Below are 9,746 nucleotides of genomic sequence, written 5' to 3'. Positions count from 1 at the left end.
AGAAAAAAACCATATGATCATTTCACTAGATGCTGAAAAAGCATTCGACAAAATTCAACACCCCTTTATGATAAAGGTCTTGGAGAGAATAGGGATACAAGGGTCCTACCTAAATATAATAAAAGCTATTTACAGCAAGCCAACAGCTAACATTAAATAAAAAGGGAGAAAAACTCAAAGCCATCCCACTAAAATCAGGAACACGACAAGGATGTCCACTCTCTCCATACCTCTTCAATATAGTGCTTGAAATTCTAGCAATAGCAATAAGACAACATAAGGAGATCAAGGGGATTCGTATTGGAAAGGAAGAAGTTAAGCTTTCGTTATTTGCAGATGATATGATAGTGTACATAAGCGACCCCAAAAATTCTACCAAAGAACTCCTCTGGCTGATAAACACCTTTAGTAATGTGGCAGGATACAAGATCAATTCCAAAAAATCAGTTGCCTTCCTATACACTAAGGATAAGGAAGCAGAAAGGGAAATCAGAGAAGCATCACCTTTCACGATAGCCACAAATAGCATAAAATATCTTGGGGTAACCCTGACCAAGGAAGTGAAAGATCTACTTGACAAGAACTATAAGTCTTTGAAGAAAGAAATTGAAGAAGACACCAGAAAATGGAAAGACCTCCCTTGCTCTTGGATTGGGAGGATCAACATAGTAAAAATGGCAATTCTACCAAAAGCAATCTATAGATTCAATGCAATCCCCATCAAAATCCCATCAAAATTCTTCACAGATCTGGAGAAGACAATAATCAACTTTATATGGAAAAACAAAAAACCCAGGATAGCCAAAACAATCTTATACAATAAAGGATTGTCTGGAGGCATTACCATCCCTGACTTCAAACTCTATTACAGAGCTACAGTATTGAAAACAGCTTGGTATTGGCATAAAAACAGAGAAGTCGACCAATGGAATCGAATAGAAGACCCTGACATTAACCCACAAACCTATGAATACCTGATCTTCGATAAAGGAGCTAAAAGTATACAATGGAAAAAAGAGAGCATCTTCAACAAATGGTGCTGGCAAAACTGGATGTCAATCTGTAGAAGAATGAAAATAGATCCATATCTATTACCATGGACAAAACTCAAATCCAAATGGATTAAAGACCTCAATATCAGTCCTAACACACTGAACCTGATAGAAGAGAAAGTGGGAAGTACTCTACAGCACATGGGCACAGGAAACCACTTCCTATGTATAACCCCAGCAGCACAGACACTAAGGGCATCATTGAATAAATGGGACTTCCTGAGGCTGAGAAGCTTCTGTAAAGCAAAGGACACTGTCACTAAGACAAAAAGACAACCCACTGACTGGGAGAAGATCTTCACCAACCCTGCAACTGACAAAGGTTTGATCTCCAAAATATATAAAGAACTCAAGAAACTAGACTGCAAAAGGCTAATCAACCCAATTATAAAATGGGGCACTGATCTGAACAGAGAATTCTCAACAGAAGAACTTCAAATGGCCAAAAGACACTTAAGGTCATGCTCAACTTCCTTAGCGATCAGGGAAATGCAAATCAAGACAACTTTAAGATACCACCTTACACCTGTCAGAATGGCTAAAATAAAAAACACCAATGATAGCCTTTGCTGGAGAGGTTGTAGAGAAAGGGGTACACTCACCCATTGCTGGTGGGAATGCGAACTTGTGCAACCACTCTGGAAAGCAGTGTTTCGGTTTCTCAGGAAATTCGGGATCAACCTACCCCTGGATCCAGCAATATCACTCTTGGGAATATACCCAAGAGAGGCCCTATCATACAACAAAAGTATATGCTCAACTGTGTTCATGGCAGCATTGTTTGTAATAGCCAGAACCTGGAAACAACATAGATGCCCTTCAACGGAAGAATGGATGAAGAAAGTATGGAATATATACATATTAGAGTATTACTCAGCAGTAAAAAACAAGGACTTCTTGAATTTTGCATACAAATGGATGGAAATAGAAAACACTATCCTGAGTGAGGTAAGCCAGACCCAAAAAGAGGAACATGGGATGTACTCACTCATATTTGGTTTCTAGCCATAAATAAAGGACATTGAGCTTATAATTCATGTTCCTAGAGAAGCTAAATAAGAAGGTGAATCCAAAGACAAACACATAGGCATCCTCATGAATATTAACCTTCATCAGGCGATGAAAGGAGACAGAGACAGAGACCCACATGGGAGCACCGGACAGAAATCTCAAGGTCCAAATCAGGAGCAGAAGGAGACAGAGCATGAGCAAGGAACTCAGGACCACGAGGGGTGCACCCACACACTAAGACAATGGGGATGTTCTATTGGGATCTCACCAAGGCCAGCTGGCCTAGGTCTGAAGAAGCATGGGATAAATCCGGACTAGCTGAACATAGCGGACAATGAGGAATACTGAGAATTCAAGAACAATTGCAGTGGGTTTTTGATCCTACTGCACGTACTGGCTTTGTGGAGCCTAGGCAGTTTGGATGCTCACCTTACGAGACCTGGATAGAGGTGGGCAGTCCTTGGGCTTCCCACCGGTCAGGGAACCCTGATTGCTCTTCGAGCAGATGAGGGAGGGGGACTTGATCGGGGGAGGGGGAGGGAAATGGGAAGCGGTTGTGGGGACGAGGCAGAAATCCTTAATAAATAAATAAATTTAAAAAAAAAGAAATCCTTAATAAATAAATAAATTTAAATAAAAAAAAGAAGACAAACTATGCTTTCTATCTTATCTTAAAATTAGTTCTTTTTGAGTTATTTATTTTTTTCTTAAATGTAAAAGAAAATTTTTGTACAGGATATTCTGATCACAGTTTCCCTTTCCTCATCCCCTCCCAGATCTCCCTACCACTTTATCAATCCAACTCTATTCCTTCTTTCTTTAAAGTATGTTTTTGATTGTTTTGTAAAATATATTTTGACCATGTTCACTTCCCACCTCTCAGTTTTCCCCAGATTAAATTTTTCACACCTAAACAACTTTGTGTCATTTCACCTTTTATTTTTATTTTATTTTTATTCTAAATTTTTATTCATTTTATGCTGGGCAGTGGTGATACACTCCTTTAATCCCAGCTCTCAGGGAGGCAGGCAAATCTCTGTGAGTTTGAGGCCAACCTGGTCTATAAGTGCTAGTTCCAGGACAGGCTCCAAAGCTACAGAGAAACCCTGTCTCAGAAAAAAAATATTCATTTTACATACAAACCACACTTCCCCCTCCTTCTCCTTCTCCTTCCCCTCCATCTCCTCCTACTCCACCCCTCATCCACTCCTCAGAAAAGTAAGGCTCCCATGGGAAGTCAACAAAGTCTGTCACATCACTTGAGGCAGGACCAAGGCCCTCCTCCCTTGTATCTAGGCTGAGCATGGTATCCCACCCTAGGAAATGGGCTCTAAAATGTCAGTTCCTGCACCAGGGATAAATCCTGGTCCCACTGCCAGGGGCCTCACTAACAGACCAAGCCATACAGTTGTCACCCACATGCAGAAGACCTAGTTCAAGTCCCATGCAGGCTCCCCAATTGCTGGCCTAAAGTACATGAGTTCCCACGAGCTTGGGTCAGCTGCCTCTGAGCCCCATAATGATCTTGACACCTCTTTGCTCACACAATCCCTCCCCCTCTCTTCGACTGGACTCCTGGAACTCAGCCTGGTGCTTGGCTGTGGATCTCGGCATCTGCTTCCATCAGTTACTGGATAAAGGTTCGATGATGACAATTAGGGTAATCGCTAATCTGATTATAGGAGAAGGCCAGTTCAAGCAATGCTCCACTATTGTTAGGAGTCTTATCTGGGTTTATCCTAGTGGATTCCTGGGAATTTCCTTAGCAGCAGGTTTTTCCTAACCCCATAATGGCTCCTTCTATCAAGATATTGCTTTCGTTGCTCTCCTACTGAATCCCTCCATCAACTTAACTATGTTGTTCCCTCATGTTCTCATCCCCCATTCCCTTCCCCTTTACTGACCCCTGCCCCCAGTTTAACCAGGAGATCTCTTCTATTCTCCTTCCTAGTTAGAGCACTGCTCTACAATGCTGTACTTAAATTTATAAATTGCAATACATATTTAAAAGTTTGCTAAGAAAGTAGTTTTCTTGTTAAATAGTGTAATCGCAATAAAAAGAATAAAGTCAAAGTTGTTCATTGGGAACATAAAAGTATGGCTTATAGACTACTAGAATCATCTACTAAATCAGAACTTTGAGTATATGTTTTTGGAAATCTGCATGTTCAACAAGCTTCCTATGCTTCTGTATATAAATTATTTTGCAGAACATAATACAAAATGGCAAGATTTTAATATAGAAAATGTAATAGATTAATGCATTAATCAGCTAGTCTAAGTAATAAATTTCAGATATTTATGACTATCATATTCAGCGAAGTATTGAATTTTGGACTATGCAAAGAAAGAGTATTTTCAGCCAAAATGGCAAGTTGGCAACTGTAACAGCCTGCATTGATTGGTGGGGGCAATTCAGGATATTTAATCCTAAAGAAAAAAAATTAAAGAAAGAGCCAAGCACCTCGAGTAGGATTTTTCTATACGTTATTCCCAAAATTTGCCTGAGTCAAGCCTACCATGGAAGTTCTAAATAGCCAGACTCTTTAATATTTCTCTTTGTCATAGTTCCATGTTTTGAGGATTATGTCAAAACCCACATTTATCTGAGGATATCACATCATTTCTAGACAGAATATTTCACATCTGTCCTAAATGTTCAAAGTCTTCCCACTATTTCTTTACAAATATGATTTCTACAGACAGTTAACAATAATTCTTTGGCCATTGGATTTGTGAATAATTTATATTCCTTTGTACCCCATGGAGATCACTTATCTTTTTTTGAAATTCAAGTTCCACTTTCTCTGTGGTATGTGTGAATATATTTTCTGTGTCTTTCAGATGAACTTCTTCTCCTTCTTCAATTCCTTTTATTTTTAGGTTAGGCCTTTTCATGGTGTCCTAGATTTCAGGGATATTTTGTGTTAAGAATTTGTTGGATTTAAAATTTTCTTTGACCAATGAATCTATTTCCTCTACCATATCTTCAATGCCTGAGAGTCTCTTCCAACTCATATATTCCGCTGTTTGTTTGTGACTATAGTTCCTGATCATTTATCCAGATTTCCATTTTCATAGTTCCCTTGGTTTGTGTTTTCATCATAGCCTCTATTTCAGTTTTTAAGTCTTGAACCATTTTCTTCATCTGTTTGATTGCTTTTTCTTGGTTTTCTTTTCTTTTTTTTTATCGAGAAAAGGAGAAAAAAAACAAGTTTCCACCTCCTCCCAGCCTCCCATTTCCCTCCCCCTCCTCCCACCCTTCACCCCCTCCCCCCACTCCTCTCCCCCTCCCTCTCCAGTCCAAAGAGCAGTCAGGGTTCCCTGCCCTGTGGTAAGTCCTAGGTCCTCCCCCCTCCGTCCATATCTAGGAAGGTGAACATCCAAACTGGCTAGGCTCCCACAAAGCCAGAACATTAAGTAGGATCAAAACCCCGTGCCATTGTCCCTGGCTTCTCATCAGCCCTCATTGTTTGCCATGTTCAGAGAGTCCAGTTTTATCCCATGCTTTTTCAGTCACAGTCCAGCTGGCCTTGGTGAGCTCCCAGTAGATCAGCTCCACTGTCTCAATGGGTGGGTGCACACCTCGTGGTCCCGACTTCTTTGCTCATGTTCTCCCTCCTTCTGCTCCTCATTGGGACCTTGGGAGCTCAGTCCAGTGCTCCAGTGTGGGTCTCTGTCTCTATCTCCATCCATCACCAGATGAAGGTTCTATGATGATATGCAAGATATTCGTCAGTATTGCTCTAGGATAGGGTCATTTCAGGTTCCCTATCCTCATCTGCCCAAGGAACTAACTGGGGACCTCAGCTTGGGCACCTGGGAGCCCCTCTAGGGTCAAGTCTCTTGCCCACCCTAAAGTGGCTCCCTTAACTAAGAATTGTGGTTTCGTGCTCCCCTATCCAACCTTCCTTTATCCCAATCCTCCTGTTTCCCCAAGTCCCCCCCTCCTTCCCTTCTACCTTTTCTCTCCCCATCTGCCCTTACCCCCATCCCACCCCACCCCCAAGATCCCAATTTTCTCCCCGGCAATTTTGTCTACTTCCCTTAGCCAAGAGGATAACTATATGTTTTTCCTTGGGTTCACCTTTTCTTGGTTTTCTTTAAGGGCTTTGTTGAGTCTTCCAATTTTTTTTTTGCCACGCAAGACTTCAGTTTATTAATTTTTGGTAACAATAATTTAAAAGGTACAAAGGGTCTCATGTTACAGAAATATGGAAATATACAATAAAGAAAAATCAGGGGTCAAACTGCTGAAACACAATAACATCAGCTAGCAAGAAGGCCAGAGGCCAATGTGAATTACTCCAGTAACCAATAAGCTTGCTTTCATTGTTTTGGGTTTTAAGACGCTTCACGTATGTACCCCTAACTAGCCTCAAACTCACTGGGTGAATTCTGGATTTTGTTCCATAAACACGAAAACAGATCAATACACAGAACAGACTAATTCGCACTGGCTGTTAGGTGCATCTACTGTCCACATTTCAGCCTGCAATCTGAACTGAACACACATTAACAGCCCACACAGTACGGTTTCAGGTGTTCAGTAGGAATTCACCAGGTAAAGCCGGGCATTGTGGCACAAACCCTAATCCCAGTGTTTGGGAGACAGGTTAAGTTTAAGAGGCTAACCTAGTCTGAACAGCAAGTTCTAGGCCTAGTCAGGGTTAATAAGTGGATCAAATTTCAATAGTACCTGTTCACACACTCAAAAATCTGCATCTTTTAGGAAAGCTGACTTCAGCCCTGGCTTTACCACTGACAAAAGCCAAGACTGGTGCATGGGCTACCACTGGAAATACTATCTACAAAGCCTTTTCAAGACTCTGCACTAACTAGAAATGGGGCAAAGAATACCTTGAAAAAAAATACCGCTTTTCACAAAAATGACGACTGGGCTTGGGCCAGCCAGCAAGTGTTCCAAATCATGCCGAAGTCTCTCGTGACTCAAAGTTGGAGGTTGTGTGAAGCAGAGATGCTCTGATGTATGGGGTCTCACACACACACCTTGTACACGATTAGCACCAGCAGGCTAATGCCTAAATTGCACAGGACTGACTTCAACGATGATGAAGCATCTCAATTCACTGAAGAATTAAGCTTGGCAATGCTCTTCTTACAAAACACTACTTAGTGCTTGGTGTAGAAACCAAATAAAGCAGGCTTTCCCCCTTGACAGTACTATGTTTGTGTGCAAAGTGCTAGTTTTATTTACAAACTTAAGTAAACGCTAGAGTCCACGGGAAGCAGTGAATGAGGCTCACATCTTTTAAACAGTCTTATGGCAACAAATGCTGAATCCTGCTTGCTGGAGGGTCACCTCTCATAGAGCCTGGGTCTGTTGGTGCTTGGGGCCAAAGGCTATCACACACTACTCCCAGAAGCCAAGGGCAGAATCTCCCCTAAGAATCCGAGTACCTTTAACATCCTTCCTCTAGTGACACAACTAGCAAAAAGGGACCAACTGAGGTAGCTACCCAGTTCTTAGATACCGGTTAACAAATTCACGGTGTAGCCAATTGATTGCTTTTGCTGATTTTTTTATGACAAGGGGAGAACAATAATCAGCAAAGAGCAGGCAGTTTACTCAGAAGTCAGCATCCAAGGTGAAAGAATTCTCTGCTGAATTTGACATCACCCCCCATCCTCTGATACTCGCCCACTCGCTTCTCAAAGAAATTTGTCTTTCCTTCTAGTGAAATATTTTCCATGAAGTCAAACGGATTTTCTACTTTGAAAATCTTGCTGAACCCTAGCTCCAGCATAAGCCTGTCCGCCACGAATTCAATGTACTGCTTCATCAGGGCGCAATTCATCCTGATGAGCTTCACAGGCAGGGCCTCCGTGAGAAACTCCTGCTCTATCCTCACTGCATTGATGATGATTTCTTGTACTCTTTGCTCCGACGGCTTGTGTACCAGGTGCCTGAACATCAGGCAGGCAAAGTCACAGTGTAAACCCTCATCTCTGCTAATAAGCTCGTTGGAAAGCGTAAGGCCAGGCATCAGTCCCCGTTTCTTGAGCCAGAATATTGACGCAAAAGAGCCAGGGAAGAAGATCCCTTCCACAGCAGCAAAGGCCACAACTCGTTCTCCATAGGTAGCTTCTTTGTCCCCAATCCAACGCAGGGCCCAGTCGGCCTTCTTTTTCACACAAGGCATTGTCTCAATAGCATTGAAGAGATATTCCCTCTCTTTGGAATCTTTAACGTAAGTGTCGATGAGGAGACTGTACATTTCAGAATGTAGGTTTTCCATGGCAATTTGGAAGCCATAGAAACAGCGGGCCTCTGTAAACCTGAACTTCTTGGCTAAAGCGCTCCACCAGGTTTTCATTGACTATGCCATCACTCGCCGCAAAGAAAGCCAGGACGTGAGATATAAAATGTCTCTCGTTGGGTTTCAGCGCTTCCCAGTGTTGAATATCCTTGGAGAGGTCGACCTCCTCAGCCGTCCAGAAGGAGGCCTCGGCTTTCTTGTACATCTGCCAGATATCATGGTATTCGATGGGAAAGACCACGAAGCGGCGGCGATTTTCTCTCAGTAAGGGCTCATCCTCAACGCTGGGCTTAGTAGATTCTTTACTTTCCGGTTCGGCCGGGTTCAGCAAGATTCTCCTCGCAGCCTTGCTCGCCAGGATGCGGGTCTCGCTGAGACTCGGGGGCGTGTTCTCCTTCTCGGACAGCCTTGCTCGCCAGGATGCGGGTCCCTCTGAGACTCGGGGGCGTGTTCTCCTTCTCGGACAGGTGGAGTCGCTTCAGCAGCGACACCCTCAGCTGCTGCTGGTCGGTGATGGTGGCGAGCGGGACGCGGGCGGAGAGCATGGCGAGCGAGGGCAGCGGCCGAGGTGACAGAGAGGGTGGCGGAGTGGCTAGAACCCGGAGCACCGACTCTTTCAATTTTTTATTTCTCTTTTCTTCCACTTCTTTAAGAGAATTTTTCATTTCCTCTTTAGGGGCCTCTATCATCTACATAGAGTTATTTCTAGTGACGTTCTCTTCTGCTTCATCTGTGTTGGGGTGGTTAGCTCTTGCTGTCAAACCGCTAGTTTCTGGTGGTGCTGTATTTTTCATTGTGTTGTTGAGCATAATCCTGCCCTGTTGTCTACCCATCCAGTCCTCCTATCTATACAGGTGGAGACTGTGCGTTGGGGGATCCCCTCTTCTTCCATTTGGTGTAGCTGTGGCTCCGTTGAACGCTCCTTCAGTTGCAGACAGGGTTGAGCCTCTTCCGGTGATCGCTCCTCCACTGCTCCACTGTGTATACGGGCCCAAGGCTCAGCTGCGCGCTCCTCTTGGAGCAGGTGGAGCGCCCAGCTCTGATGGTCTCTCCTCCAGGTGCAGGCAGTGCTGCGGCTCCAGGGATCGCTCTTCTGTTTGCAGGCAGGGCTGAAGCTCCAATGGTTGGATAGTTTCTGGAGGCCACTGCTGTCACCACGGCCCACCACATTACTGACGCTGGCTCCTGGAGCAGCCTGGGCCTGCTGCCAATTAAGGAATTTTGTATCTTAAACTTTGTAATGTTTTATTCTCTGGCACACTGGCTTTGTTTGTATAGTCATTTGTCCTTGTCTCTGCCAAATGAAGTATTCCTGTTTGTCTTTTTCAGCCTGTCTTCTTTTGAGAGAACCACCATAAAACAGGTTCTTATGTACATCTGATGAGTGAACATCTTGCCCATG

The 9,746-nt window shown here is 43.4% G+C and overlaps 1 pseudogene; it reads right to left on the bottom strand.

The window, feature by feature from the left end:
* Positions 1-7,569: 7,569 nt before the first annotated feature.
* Positions 7,570-8,889, bottom strand: LOC121443143 (annotated as a pseudogene).
* Between the last annotated feature and the right edge of the window lie 857 nt (positions 8,890-9,746).

The sequence above is a fragment of the Microtus oregoni genome, unplaced genomic scaffold, assembly GCF_018167655.1.
Source record: "Microtus oregoni isolate MIOR12 unplaced genomic scaffold, Mior012 000100F_ref0000014, whole genome shotgun sequence".
NCBI classification, from domain to species: Eukaryota; Metazoa; Chordata; class Mammalia; order Rodentia; family Cricetidae; genus Microtus; species Microtus oregoni.
This window is presented reverse-complemented; position numbering and strand designations above follow the sequence as displayed.